The sequence below is a fragment of the Ranitomeya variabilis genome, chromosome 2 (genome assembly GCF_051348905.1).
Source record: "Ranitomeya variabilis isolate aRanVar5 chromosome 2, aRanVar5.hap1, whole genome shotgun sequence".
Lineage (NCBI taxonomy): Eukaryota > Metazoa > Chordata > Amphibia > Anura > Dendrobatidae > Ranitomeya > Ranitomeya variabilis.
The window spans coordinates 303,025,345-303,041,012 of record NC_135233.1 but is presented as its reverse complement, the minus strand read 5'-3'; the positions used below and the strand labels follow the sequence as shown (position 1 = coordinate 303,041,012).

At 41.7% G+C, this 15,668-nt stretch overlaps 1 protein-coding gene and 1 long non-coding RNA gene across 2 annotated transcripts in view; both read left to right on the top strand.

Annotated features, from left to right (window-relative positions):
* Nucleotides 1-15,668, top strand: part of TRPC5 (transient receptor potential cation channel subfamily C member 5) — a 519,478-nt gene that overhangs the window by 133,792 nt on the left and 370,018 nt on the right. The gene's annotated exons all lie outside the window — the stretch shown is intronic.
* LOC143809364 (uncharacterized) overlaps nucleotides 1-15,668 on the top strand; it is a 56,689-nt gene that overhangs the window by 26,535 nt on the left and 14,486 nt on the right. The window contains exon 2 of the long non-coding RNA XR_013222240.1: nucleotides 11,561-11,689. This is a non-coding gene — a long non-coding RNA (uncharacterized LOC143809364). The remainder of the gene's footprint in view (nucleotides 1-11,560; nucleotides 11,690-15,668) is intronic.

Below are 15,668 nucleotides of genomic sequence, written 5' to 3'. Positions count from 1 at the left end.
ATTAAAATACTATCATTCATTCCAGATTCTTTTACCAATACTGTGTGGCCCGTGCTGTGCGCATGCGCCGCTCGTGTCCTGTGTTCTTGCCGCCTTGCGTCTATGTGGCCTAGGCAACGCCGGATACTCTGACCCCATGCGTCCGGTCACATGATGCGGGTGGTGGGACTTCTGGGTTTCGCAGGTGACGCATGCGCCGCTGATGCTATGGCCAGCTTTATCGGTCGTACACAATATATAAACCCACCGGTTTTACAGGACGCCACCCCCTGACGAAGGATTTCAATCCGAAACGCACGTCGGGTTGTGCGCGTGTCTGTGTCTCCTCCAGCCCGGACCTTCAAAGTATACTGCTCCTTTAAATTGTCCGTGTATAATAGTGGGATCTTTTTCTTATTTCCACACTAGCACTTTCACGATCTATCATGGATCCAGAGTAATGGCATTATTGTATTATATATTTTTTGCCACTCACAAAGTGTTCAGTTGATTAGTTTTGTTTCACTCCCTTTTATAAAATGTATTCACCTATTCACATTATAACACATATTTTCTTAAGTGTCCACATAAATTTCCCATATATTTTCCTCCCCTTTTTTTATCTATGGGACTCTTTACATGATAAGGAGCATTATTTATACAACCATATAAATCCTTGGGTCCGGCTTTATATGTATTTTAATTCAATATTTATTTATATTTTTTATACATATATACAGTATATATATATTTTTATTGGAGTATTTGTTCAGACATGTGCACATGTCTCTTCTGTAGTATATGGTCTGCCAACATCATTAAATAAAGGAAATTTTTATACATCTAGTTTGATATATTGATTTATATGTATCAATTGTTCTGTATATATATATATATATATATATATATATATATATATATATATATATATCCATTGTTTGAGTCTTGTTGGTTTTCTCTTTTGAGTGGTCTCCACTCGTCTTGTGCACTTTTTGGTTATCACCGTGGTTGGGGTAATTAATAGTGTATGTACAGTAGGGTGTTTCATTTTTCCGAAGTTATGATTTTCATATGACTTTGCTTGAATCCTTGGTCTAAGTCATCTAAAAGATCCATGTAAAATTTTTTAGCGAAATCAATTAATATTTAGAGGTTGCACACTTTGATCACTTTTATCTGAAAGTACCGAAATCCATGAAAATGTATCATCGACATCACACTAATGTGTATGTTGTGTTTCTATTATGTTTTGCGGGTAGTTTAACTGAAAAAGAGTACTAGAAAGGGAATTTGGTTACTTGAAAAGGTGCCTGGTGGTGAATTTTTGGGAGCTCATCTCCCTTCCAAGGAACACGTGCTTTTAGTTTTTGTTTACCATCACAATGAAATGAAAGAAACACTCTCGTGTGCTGCTAAATCCACAAGTATTAAACTAAAGGAAGTGCGGAAGAAAGCAAGTATCCCTGTCATGACAGAGGAGAATATCCAAACTTGTATACAGAAGTTATACAAGGAATATCAACATCTGGGTAAAGAGAAATCAAGAAACACTGACAAAGTAAATATGAAGCGGCAGATTTGGAAAGGTGATCTTGTTGAGCTATTTGATATTGCTGGGCAAAATATGATCTCCATGAATAGCGTGCTAGAAGATGATAAAACATTCCTTATGTCACAAAGAGAGGATTATATGAGTTTATCAATGAGTGGTGTAGATAAGGTTCTTGCCTCACAAATTAAAAAGAAAATAAATGCAGAAAAAAAGGAGGCATACAAGGAGAAACATAAAGAAATCGCCAAAATGAACAGTGGAACACTCAATCTCATCTCCATCATCATCAATTCATGAAGAGGACAAATTTTCTGCACCACCAGTGAAAAAATCTTGTGCAGGTCGTAGATTAAAACATCTTGATCACACACTCACGGCTACATGGGATCGAGAACAACTCTCCATTCGACAAGCAAGTACTTCATTTATTGCAACTGCAAAAAGCCTTGGTCACGATGTTTCATGCATTTCCATATCTCCATCTACCGTTTTCCGAGCTTGGGCGATTAACAGAAGACAAATGGCTGAGAACATGGAAAAGTCACTGTTTGAAAATCCTCCTCATTTAATCTTACATTGGGATAGTGAATTGTTGCCGGAAAGAGTGTCAAAACTCTAGAAGATAGAGCTGCTGTTCTTGAAACTGGAAAAGATTTTGAGCATTTACTTGGCGTACCTGTAGCCCAGAAAGGTACTGGTGAGCTAATGGCTGAAGTTGTTATTCAGGAGGTGGACCGATTCGCGCTACGTGACCTTATCATTGGTATATCTTTCGATACAACTGCACCTAATACAGGAATGATCCAAGGAGCATGTATCAGAATTGAAACTGAATTTGGGAGACCATTGTTGTGGTTGGCTTGCCGCCACCACACCCATGAATTAATCTTGAAAGGAGTGTTTGGTAACTGTTGTAACATCCCATCAAGTTGTCCTGACATCCAAATTTTCCGAAAGTTCCATAATCAGTCGAATTCAGTTGATAAGAAGTCCTATTCCACGATGTTAGAGGAAGAAAATCCCATTCAAGGTTTTCTAGAAGAACAACGTGTCAAAATAGTGGACTACCTCAACAATGTCTTGCAAAATGGCAGTCATCCAAGAGAAGATTACAAAGAGCTATTAGAACTATCATTTCTATATCTTGGAGGCTGGGATGAAAACTATTTCGAATTTAGGGTTCCAGGGGCTCTGACTGAAGCAAGGTGGATGGCAAAGGCCATATATGTACTCAAAATTGTGCTATTCACTAAACAATTGCATATTTCTAATACCGAATTGAAAGGAATAAGAAAAGTAGTGCATTTTGTCTGTCTAATATATGTCCGCTTTTGGCACGAGGCAGTTGTAAGTCGATGGGCTCCAAAGAATGATTTGGAGATGCTGCAGCTTTTGAAATATTATACAGATAAAGATGTCAGAGAAAGTGCCCTCACAGTGGCTAAGAGTCACATTTGGTATCTGTCAGAAACGAACATAGGATTGGCATTTTTGGATGAACGTATCGGTCAGGCTGAGAAGGATAAGATGTTTGAAAATTTAAGAATGAAACCTGCAAAGAAAAAGGAGCTGAAACAGTTGGAAGGTAAAAAACTAGTTTTTGAAGGAAAAGACCTCAGCGATTTTGTTACAAGTAAAACAAAGACATTCTTTGAATTGAATTTTGGGATCCACGATGTAGAAGAATATTGCAGTGATACACTAAGAAGCTCCATCAATGCTCTTAAGGTGGTGAATGACACCACAGAAAGGGGCATTGCTCTGATAAAGTTTAATAATTCAGAGATGAACAACCGAAACAGTTCTTGTTAAGAGTTGTCAAGTTTCATAGAAAAGCCGTCACCAAGCGATCAAAAGAAGGAGTTGCGTCTTTCACAGCACATTAGTGTAAATCATTTAATACGTATGATACTGCCTATCAATGTTACTGTTTATTGTCACTATTATTCTAAGTTTTTAATTGTTTGAATTTCTAATAAAAAATACTTAACATTGAAAATCAGTTTTTTTTGTGTGCTTTTATTAAACTGATAAAAGTGTGCAACCTCTAAACATAGTTCGATCATCTTGAAAATTGGCATATATACTTTATACATTAGTGAGACTCAGGGCATAAGCCAAGTCTGCAAAAATTTGACATTTTAATTTTTACCATACAAAATGAAACACCCTAATGTACAGCCACAAATATTTTAGTATATGCACATGCAACCCCTGTATATTTTTATAGTGTAATCTGGTGTATTCCCATCAAGTGTTTAGTAAGACACTGGGTGAGAAGGAGACAGCTGGTGCAATAGTAAGAAAATGGAAGAAATACAAAATGACTGTCAATCGACATCGATCTGGGGCACCATGCAAAATCTCACCTCGTGGGGTATCATTGATCATGAGGAAGGTGAGAGATCAGACTAAAACTACACAGGGGGAGCTTGTTATTGATCTCAAGGCAGCTGGGACCACAGTCACTAAGAAATCAATTTGTAACACATTACGCCATAAAGGTTTAACCCCTTTTACGAGAGGTATTTTTGGTTTTGCATTTTCATTTTTTGCTTCTCTTCTTCCCAGAGCCATAACTTTTTTATTTGTTGTCAAAATGGCCACGTGAGGGCTTGTTTTTTTGCTGGACGAGTTGTAATTTTGAACGACACCATTAGTTTTACCATATGGTGTACTAGAAAACGGGAAAAAAATTCCTAGTGTGGTGAAATTGCAAAAAAAAGTGCAATCACACACTTGTTTTTTGTTTTGCTTTTATACTAGTCTCACTAAATGCTAAAACTGACCTGCCGATATGATTCTCCAGGTCATTACAAGTTCATAATAGACACCAAACATGTCTAGGTTCTTTTTTATCTAAGTGCTGAAAAAAAAATCCAAACTTTTCTAAAAAAAAATAAAAAATGGTTCCATTTTCTGATACCCATAGTATCTCCATTTTTCGTGATCTCGGGTTACGTGTGCACTTATTTTTTGCGTGCCGAGCTGATATTTTTAATGATACCATTCTGGTGCAGATACGATCTTGTGATCACCCGTTATTGCATTTTATTGTAATGTCACGGTGACCAAAAAAAAGTATTTCTGGCATTTTGACTTTAGCAATCAAGTTAATCCTTTTTTTATTAATAGATCAGGCGATCTTGAATGCAGCGATACCAAATGTGGGTATGTTTGATTTTTTTTTTATTGTTTTATTTTGAATAGGGCGAAAGGGGGGTGATTTGAACTTTTATATATTTTTTTTTATATATTTTTAACCCCTTCATGACCCAGCCTATTTTGGCCTTAATGACCTTGCCGTTTTTTGCAATTCTGACCAGTGTCCCTTTATGAGGTAATAACTCAGGAACGCTTCAACGGATCCTAGCGATTCTGAGATTGTTTTTTCGTGACATATTGGGCTTCATGTTAGTGGTAAATTTAGGTCGATAATTTCTGAGTTTATTTGTGAAAAAAACGGAAATTTGGCGAAAATTTTGAAAATTTCGCAATTTTCACATTTTGAATTTTTATTCTGTTAAACCAGAGAGTTATGTGACACAAAATAGTTAATAAATAACGTTTCCCACATGTCTACTTTACATCAGCACAATTTTGGAAACAATTTTTTTTTTTGCTAGGAAGTTATAAGGGTTAAAATTTCACCAGTGATTTCTCATTTTTACAACAAAATTTACAAAACAATTTTTTTTAGGGACCACCTCACATTTGAAGTCATTTTGAGGGTTCTATATGGCTGAAAATACCCAAAAGTGACACCATTCTAAAAACTGCACCCCTCACGGTGCTCAAAACCACATTCAAGAAGTTTATTAACCCTTCAGGTGTTTCACAGCAGCAGAAGCAACATGGAAGTAAAAAATGAACATTTAACTTTTTAGTCACAAAAATGATCTTTTAGCAACAATTTTTTTATTTTCCCAAGGGTAAAAGGAGAAACTTGACCACGGACGTTGTTGTCCAATTTGTCCTGAGTACGCTGATACCTAATATGTGGGGGTAAACCACTGTTTGGGCGCACGGCAGGGCTCGGAAGGGAAGGAGCGCCATTTGACTTTTTGAATGAAAAATTGGCTCCAATCTTTAGCGGACACCATGTCGCGTTTGGAGAGCCCCCGTGTGCCTAAACATTGAAGCTCCCCCACAAGTGACCACATTTTGGAAACTAGACCCCCCAAGGAACTTATCTAGAAGCATAGTGAGCACTTTAAACCCCCAGGTGCTTCACAAATTGATCCGTAAAAATGAAAAAGTACTTTTTTTTCACAAAAAAATTATTTTAGCCTCAATTTTTTCATTTTCACATGGGCAACAGGATAAAATGGATCCTAAATTTTGTTGGGCAATTTCTCCTGAGTACACCAATACCTCACATGTGGGGGTAAACCACTGTTTGGGCACATGGTAAGGCTCGGAAGGGAAGGAGCGCCATTTGACTTTTTGAATGAAAAATTATCTCCATCGTTAGCGGACACCATGTCGCGTTTGGAAAGCCCCTGTGTGCCTAAACATTGGAGCTCCTCCACAAGTGACCCCATTTTGGAAACTAGACCCCCCAAGGAACTCATCTAGAGGCATAGTGAGCACTTTAAACCCCCAGGTGCTTCACAAATTGATCCGCAAAAATGAAAAAGTACTTTTTTTTCACACAAAATTTATTTTAGCCTCAATTCTTCATTTTCACATGGGCAACAGGATAAAATGGATCCTAAAATTTGTTGGGCAATTTCTCCTGAGTATGCCGATACCTCATATGTGGGGGTAAACCACTGTTTGGGTGCACGGCAAGGCTCGGAAGGGGAGGCGTGCCATTTGACTTTTTGAATGGAAAATTAGCTCCAATCGTTAGCGGACACCATGTCGCATTTGGAGAGCCCCTGTGTGCCTAAACATTGGAGCTCCCCTACAAGTGACCACATTTTGGAAACTAGACCCCCCAAGGAACTTATCTAGATGCATAGTGAGCACTTATAACCCCCAGGTGCTTCACAGAAGTTTATAATGCAGAGCCGTGAAAATAAAAAAATAATTTTTCTTTCCTCAAAAATGATTTTTAGCCCAGAATTTTTTATTTTCCCAAGGGTAATAGGAGAAATTGGACCCCAAATGTTGTTTTCCAGTTTGTCCTGAGTACGATGATACCCCATATGTGGGGGTAAACCACTGTTTGGGCGCACGGCAGGGCTCAGAAGGGAAGGCACGCCATTTGGCTTTTTGAATGGAAAATTAGCTCCAATCATTAGCGGACACCATGTCGCGTTTGGAGAGCCCCTGTGTGCCTAAACATTGGAGCTCCCGCACAAGTGACCCCATTTTGGAAACTATACCTCCCAAGGAACTAATCTAGATGTGTGGTGAGCACTTTGAACCCCCAAGTGCTTCACAGAAGTTTATAACGCAGAGCCATGAAAATAAAAAATAATTTTTCTTTTCTCAAAAATGATTTTTTAGCCCACAATTTTTTATTTTCCCAAGGGTATCAGGAGAAATTGGATCCCAAAAGTTGTTGTCCAGTTTCTCCTGAGTACGCTGATACCCCATATGTGGGGGTAAACCACTGTTTTGGCACACGTCGGGGTTCGGAAGGGAAGTAGTGACGTTTTGAAATGCAGACTTTGATGGAATGCTCTGCGGGCGTCAGGTTGCGTTTGCAGAGCCCCTGATGTGCCTAAACAGTAGGAACTCCCCACAAGTGACTCCATTTTGGAAACTAGACCCCCAAGGGAACTTATCTAGATGTGTGGTGAGCACTTTGAACCCCCAAGTGCTTCACAGAAGTTTATAACGCAGAGCCGTGAAAATAATAAATGTGTTTCCTTTCCTCAAAAATATTTTTTTAGCCCAGAATTTTTTATTTTTGCAAGAGTAACAGGAGAAATTGGACCCCAAAAGTTGTTGTCCAGTTTCTCCTGAGTACGCTGATACCCCATATGTGGGGGTAAACCACTGTTTGGGCACATGCCGGGGCTCGGAAGGGAAGTAGTGACGTTTTGGAATGCAGACTTTGATGGAATGGTCTGCGGGCATCATGTTACGTTTGCAGAGCCCCTGATATGCCTAAACAGTAGAAACCCCCCACAAGTGACCCCATTTTGGAAACTAGACCCCACCAAGGAACTTTTCTAGATATGTGGTGAGCACGTTCAACCCCCAAGTGCTTCACAGAAGTTTACAACGCAGAGCCGTGAAAATAAAAAATCATTTTTCTTTCCTCAAAAAAGATGTTTTAGCAAGCAATTTTTTATTTTCACAAGGGTAACAGGAGAATTTGGACCCCAATATTTGTTGCCCAGTTTGTTGTGAGTACGCTGATACCCCATATGTGGGGGTAACCACTGTTTGGGCACACGTCAGGGCTCGGAAGGGAAGTAGTGACATTTGAAATGCAGACTTTGATGGAATGGTCTGCGGGCGTCACATTGCATTTGCAGAGCCCCTGATGTGCCTAAACAGTAGAAACACCCCACAAGTGACCCTATTTTGGAAACTAGACCCCCGAAGGAACTTATCTAGATGTGTGGTGAGCACTTTCAACCCCCAAGTGCTTCACAGAAGTTTATAAGGCAGAGCCGTGAAAATAAAAAATAATTGTTCTTTCCTCAAAAATTATGTTTTAGCAAGTAATTTTTTACTTTTGCAAGGGTAACAGGAGAAATTGGACCCCAACAGTTGTTGCCCAGTTTGTCCTGAGTACGCTGGTACCCCAAATGTGGGGGTAAACCACTGATTGGGCGCACGTCGGGGCTTGGAAGGGCGGGAGCACCATTTGACTTTTTGAACGCAAGATTGGCTGGAATCAATGGTGGCGCCATGTTGCGTTTGGAGACCCCTGATGTGCCTAAACAGTGGAAACCCCTCAATTCTAACTTCAACACTAACCCCAACACACCCCTAATCCTAATCCCAACTGTAGCCATAACCCTAATCACAACCCTAACCCCAACACACCCCTAACCACAACCCTAACCGCAACACACCCGTAACCCTAATTCCAACCCTAATCCTAACCCTAATCCCAACCGTAACCCTAATCCCAACCCTAACCACAACTGTAACCCCAACACACCCCTAACCCTATCCGTAACCCTAACCACAAGCCTAATCTTAACCCTATTTCAAACCCTAGCCCTAATTCCAACCCTAACTCTAATTCCAACCCTAACCCTAAGGCTATGTGCCCACGTTGCGGATTCGTGTGAGATTTTTCCGCACGATTTTTGAAAAATCTGCAGGTAAAAGGCACTGCGTTTTACCTGCGGATTTACAGCAGATTTCCAGTGGTTTTTTGTGCGGATTTCACCTGCGGATTCCTATTGAGGAACAGGTGTAAAACGCTGCGGAATCCGCACAAAGAATTGACATGCTGCGGAAAATACAACGCAGCGTTTCTGCACGGAATTTTCCGCACCATGGGCACAGCGGATTTGGTTTTCCTTAGGTGTACATGGTACTGTAAACCTGATGGAAAACTGCTTCGAATTCGCAGCGGCCAATCCGCTGCGGATCCGCGGCCAATCTGCTGCGGATCCGCGGCCAATCCGCTGCGGATCCGCGGCCAATCCGCAGCGGATCCGCGGCCAATCCGCTGCGGATCCGCGACCAATCCGCAGCGGATCCGCGGCCAATCCGCCGCGGATCCGCTGCCAATCCGCTGCGGATCCGCGGGCAATCCGCTGCGGATCCGCGGCCGATCCGCTGCGGATCCGCGGCCGATCCGCCGCGGATCCGCTGCCGATCCGCTGCGGATCCGCGGCCGATCCGCTGTGGATCTGCGGCTGATCCGCTCTGTGTGCACATGCCATAACCCTACCCCTACCCGTAACCCTAACCCTAACCCTAACCCTACCCCTAGTTCTAAATCTAGTTCTAACCCTAACTCTAGTGGAAAACGAAAAAAAAATATTTTCTTTATTTTATTATTGTCCCTACCTATGGGGGTGATAAAGGGGGGGGTTTATTTATTATTTTTTTATTTTGATCGCTGCGATAGAACCTACCACAGCGATCAAAATGTACTTGTAATGAATCTGCCGGCTGGCAGATTCGGCGGGCGCACTGCGCATGCGCCCGCCATTTTCCAAGATGGCGGCGCCCATGGAGAAGACGGCCGGACACCGGGAGGGACATCGAAGCTAGGTAAGTATGGGGGGGTGGGATCGGAACATGGGGGGGGGATCGGAGGACCGGGGGAGCGGACAAGAGGACCGGGGGAGCGGACAGGAGGGAGGAGGGGAGCGGACAGGAGATCGGGGCAGAAAGGACGACTGGGGGGGTGATCGGTGGGGTGGGGGGGGCAGATCGGGGTCTCCAGCCATGGCAGATGCTATTGCAGCATCGGCCATGGCTGGATTGTAATATTTCACCATTTTCATAGGTGAAATATTACAAATCGCTCTGATTGGCTGTTTCACTTTCAACAGCCAATCAGAGCGATCGTAGCCACGGGGGTGTGAAGCCACCCCCCCTGGGCTGAAGTACCACTCCCCCTGTCTCTGCAGATCGGGTGAAAATGGAGTTAACCCTTTCACCCGATCTGCAGGGATGCGATCTTTCCATGACGCCACATAGGCGTCATGGGTCGGATTGACACGGGTTTTCATGACGCCTACGTGGCGTCAAAGGTCGGGAAGGGGTTAAAAACATTTTTTTTACTTTTCCCATGCTTCAATTGTCTCACTAGAAGCTGCCATAACCTGATCAGCTCTGTTACATACAGGCGATGATCAGTTCACCTGTATGTAGCTGAATTACTCACTTCCTATGAGCGCTGACCACTGGGCAACACTCACAGCAAGCCGGCAGTGACAACCATAGAGGTCTCTAGGAGAAATCTGGTTGTCATGCCAACCTATCGCTGACCCGCAATCACGTGACAAGGGCCACCGATGGGCGGAGTTCCGGCACGATTGCGCATGTGTGACAGCGGCATTTAACGGGTTAATAGCCGCGGGTGGATTGTGATTCCACCCATGGCTGTTTTGGGCACATGTCAGCTGTTCAAAACAGCTGATGTGTGCCAGGAAATGTGTGGTCTCACCGCCAGAGCCCACATCAAAGGGAGGGTATTCGACATCGGCGTACTTTTCCGCCCGATGTCGGAAAGGGATTAAGATCCTGCAATGTCCACAAGGCCCTCCTGCTCAAGAAGGCACATGTGCAGGCCTGTCTGAAGTTTGCCAATGAACACCCGGATGATTCTGTGAGTCATTGGGAGAAGGTGCTGTGGTTAGATGAGACAAAAACTGAGCTCTTTGCCATTGACACAACTCACCATGTTTGGAGGAAGAGAAATGCTGCCTATGACCCAAAGAACACTGTCCCCACTATCAAGCATGGAGGTGGAAACATTATGTTTTGGGGGGTTTCTCTGCTAAGGGTACAGGACTACTTCACCGTATCAATGGAAGAATGGATGGAGCCATTTCCCATAAAATCCTGAATGACAACCTCCTTCCCTCCACCTGGACATTAAAAATGGGTCGTGGCTGGGTCTTCCAGCAGGACAATGACCCAAAACATACAGCCAAGGTAACAAAGGAGTGGCTCAAAAAGAAGCACATTAAGGTCGTCATGGAGTGGTCTAGCCAGTCTCCAGACCTTAATCCCATGGAAAGCTTATGGAGGGAGTTCAAGCTCTGAGTTGCCAAGTGACAGCCTCAAAATCTTAATGATTTAGAGATGATCTGCAAAGAGGAGTGGACCAAAATTCCTCCTGACATGTGCACAAACATCATCATTAACTACAAAAAATGTACGACTGCTGTGCTTGTCAACAGGGGTTTTGCCACCAAGTATTAAGTCTTGTTTGCTGGAGGGATCAAATACGTATTTCTCACTGAAAAATGCAAATAAATTTATGTAATTTATACAATGTGATTTTCTGGATTTTATTTTTGATATTCTATCTCTCAATGTTAAAATTAACTTACCCTTAAAATTATAGACAAGTTCATGTATTTGTCAGTGGGCAAACTTACAAAATCAGCATTGAATCAATAAATTATTTCCTTCACTGTATTATAGAATAGACAAGAGAATGACAGGAGCAAGGCATGCTGGGAGTGAGGGAAAAGAAGTTTCTGCACCTCTACAGTAGTGCTGGCACAATGTTGGTAAAGAGGAATCGCCCACTAAAGAAGACTCAGTAGCAAGGTAAAAAGCATGAGTATGAGGACAGTTCTTAGACATACTGGACTGGCACTTGAAGCAAAGGCAATGCACCTTGTTGTAGAGAATGAGGCTATACTAATCTACAGGTTTTATATGAAAACACAAGTACGCATTTTTTAATAAAACCTTTATGCAAAAAAATAATAATGTAGCTTGTAACAAAAAAAGCATTGAAAGTTATTCTGTCCGAAGTAGTAAATTATTAAAATCAATGAAGTCTACAGATTTAGAAGAAGATTAATGTTCTTGAATATTATTTCCTTTTATTTTCATTTAGTCGATAGTGCTGTAGCTCTCCCTGCACAACGACACTACGGCGCGTAACGTCCTGGCAGATAATGACAATGGCTCCACTTACTCTGTGTTTGGCTATTAGGATCGATTTTGCTGTTCATATTGTTTTCAATTGCAAAAACTCCAAGTCTACAAAGAACTGCAATAACTGATGGCGTTTAACAGGCTGGTTGCTAAATCTGTATCGGCAGCTGTATCGATCTTCACAAAAAATAGAACTCATGTCATGCGGGCTGTCACTGTCGGTCGAGTTCTGCTTGGTCTTTAGCTGAAAAAGTAAAATGATTACATGGCATTTTACTGCTATTTTTCATGATACAATGAAGGGAAGCTTCCCAGTTCGCACATGTCAGATGATGGCTGTGCTTTACATCTGGCATCTGTGTGTAACGGCAGCGATCAGAGCTAGATCCGATTACTGCTGTTTGATCTTAATTAGTGATGAGCAAGAATACTCAGTACTCAAGATTTCCCAAGCATGCTCGGGTGACCTCCGAGAATTTTTTAGTGCTCGGAGATTTAGTTTTCTGCGCAGCAGCTGAATGATTTACATCTGTTAGCCAGCATAAGTACATGTGGGGGCTGCCTGGTTGCTAGGGAATCCCCACATGTACTTATGCTGGCTAACAGATGTAAATCATTCAACTGCGGGGCAGAAAACGAAATGTCCGAGCACTAAAAAATACTCGGAGGACACCCAAGCGTGCTCGGGAAATCTGGAGTACTGAGTATTCTCGCTCATCACTAATCTTAATACCATTATCAAACACCGATATTACTGAATTTAATTGGAGTGATGTACCATTTCCTATCAACCCTCTGCAATGCGATCTCAGGGTGTCGATAGGTTATCATGGCAACCATGGGCCTGCCAAAGGTGCCCATGGTTACCATCTTGCTATTCCAGGGAAATCCAGCCACAGTAAATGCTGCAATATTGAAGCATTGCAAAATATAAAACAGACAAACAATCAAAAGGAATGATTGCAGGTTCTACTCCCCTTTGGGGATTAAGAAAAAATGGAAAAAAAAAGTTCATAAAATCTAAAAAAAATAAAATAACATAAAAAAATGTACAAAATTTGAAACATCTTTTTTTCCCAGTGTAAAATAAAAAACAAAAAAGCATATTTGGTGTCACTGCAGCTATAAAGGTAAAGAATCCATACCGTAGACTCCATAAAGAGTAAAGAAAATATACAGATACTAGAATTTCAGATTTAGGTTGCATGCCATAAAAAATAATTAAAACAATTACACATCCCAAAATAGTATAAAAAAACAACAGTCTGCCATGCAAAAGGCATCTAATAGTTCCATTGCTAGAAAAAAATGAGAAAGAAATCTCAGAAAATGTTGATAAATTTGTATTTTTTGCACAGTCATGCATTATGAAAGTTGCTAATATAATTAAAAAAAAACTATACAAGCTTGGTATCTCCATATTCATACTGACTTGTAAAATATATTGAACAACATTATTTTGAGATATAAATGAAATATTTAATAAAAAAAGTATTCAACTATGGAATAATGAAAATTACAGTACAGACCAAAAGTTTGGACACACCTTCTCATTTAAAGATTTTTTGGTATTTTCATGACTATGAAAATTGTACATTCACACTGAAGGCATCAAAACTATGAATTAACACATGTGGAATTATATACTTAACAAAAAAGTGTGAACCAACTGAAATTGTCTTATGTTCTAGGTTCTTCAAAGTAGCCACCTTTTGCTTTGATGACTGCTTTGCACACTCTTGGCATTCTCTTGAATGAGCTTCAAGAGGTAGTCACCGGAAAGGGTTTTCACTTCACAGGTGTGCTCTGTCAGGTTTAATAAGTGGGATTTCATGCCTTATAAATGGGGTTGGGACCATCAGTTGTGATGTGCAGAAGTCTGGTGGATACACAGCTGATAGTTCTACTGAATAGACTGTTAGAATTTGTATTATGGCAAGAAAAAAGCAGCTAAGTAAAGAAAAACGAGTGGCCATCATTACTTTAAGAAATGAAGGTCAGTCAGTCTGAAAAATTGGGCCAACTTTGAAAGTGTCCCCAAGTGCAGTGGCAAAAACCATCAAGCGCTACAAAGAAACTGGCTCACATGAGGACCACCCCAGGAAAGGAAGACCAAGAGTCACCTCTGCTTCTGAGGATAAGTTTATCTGAGTCACCAGCCTCAGAAATCGCAGGTTAACAGCAGCTCAGATTAGAGACCAGGTCAATGCCACACAGAGTTTTAGCAGCAGACACATCTCTACAACTGTTTAGAGGAGACTTTGTGTAGTAGGCCTTAATGGTAAAATGGCTGCTAGGAAACCACTGCTAAGGACAGGAAACAAGCAAAAGAGACTTGTTTGGGCTAAAGAACCAAGGAATGGACATTAGACTAGTGGAATTCTGTGCTTTGGTCTGATAAGTACAAATTTGAGATCTTTGGTTCCAACCACCGTATCTTTGTGTGACGCAGAAAAGGTGAACGGATGGACTCTACATGCCTGGTTCCCACTGTGAAGCATGGAGGAGGAGGCATGATGGTGTGGGGGTGCTTTGCTGGTGACACTGTTGGGGATTTATTCAAAATTGAAGGCATACTGAACAAGCATGCTATTCCATCCGGTTTGTGTTTAGTTGAACCATCATTTATTTTTCAACAGGACAATGACTCCAAACACCCCTCCAGGCTGTGTAAGGGCTATTTGACCAAGAAGGAGAGTGATGGGGTGCTACGCCAGATGACCTGGCCTCTACAGTAACCAGACCTGAACCCAATCAAGATGGTTTGGGGTGAGCTGGACCACAGAGTGAAGGCAAAAGGGTCAACAAGTGCTAAGCATCTCTGGGAACTCCTTCAAGATTGTTGGAAGACCATTTCCGGTGACTACCTCTTGAAAGCTCATCAAGAGAATGCCAAGAGTGTGCAAAGCAGTCATCAAAGAAAAAGGTGGCTACTTTGAAGAACCTAGAATATAAGACCTAATTTCAATTGTTTCACACTTTTTTGTTAAGTATATAATTCCACATGTGTTAATTCATAGTTTTGATGTCTTTAGTGTGAATTTACAATTTTCATAGTCATGAAAATACAGAAAAATGTTTAAATGAGAAGGTGTGTCCAAACTTTTGGTCTGTACTATATATATGCAGCGCCCCAGAGTCCTGGTCGTTGCAGTACTGTTGCTCCACCACTAAGGGGGGCTATGGTACGTCTGATGGCACTGAAAGAGTTCATCTGACCAGGTATCACATACACCAATACATTTCACAGTCTGGCCTCCAGGGGGAGCTAAGGGTTCTATGTATTAGGCCACTCCTCACAGTCTGGTAAAACTGGGGGTTAGGCAGGAAGTTAGATCAGAAAGCTGACTGGGTTGGAACCAGGCAACACCTTGTGGCAGAGGGTGTTGTAGGGGAAGATTCGGTAGGGTCCCTGTCAGGGGTGGGATCCTGACAGAGGCCTGGCAATCAGAGAGAACGTTACGGGACCGTGCCTGCACGATATTGCGGCGGTGCCCCAAGAAAGGACAAGAAGCGAGATTTATTGTGCTGAGTGAGAAACGAGATCAACGCATAAGGAGAAATACCAGTAGGAGTCGTGCTGTAAGACCGAGGCAACATCCTACTGAGGCGCAAATAACCGGTGGCCGGAACGCCGAGGAAG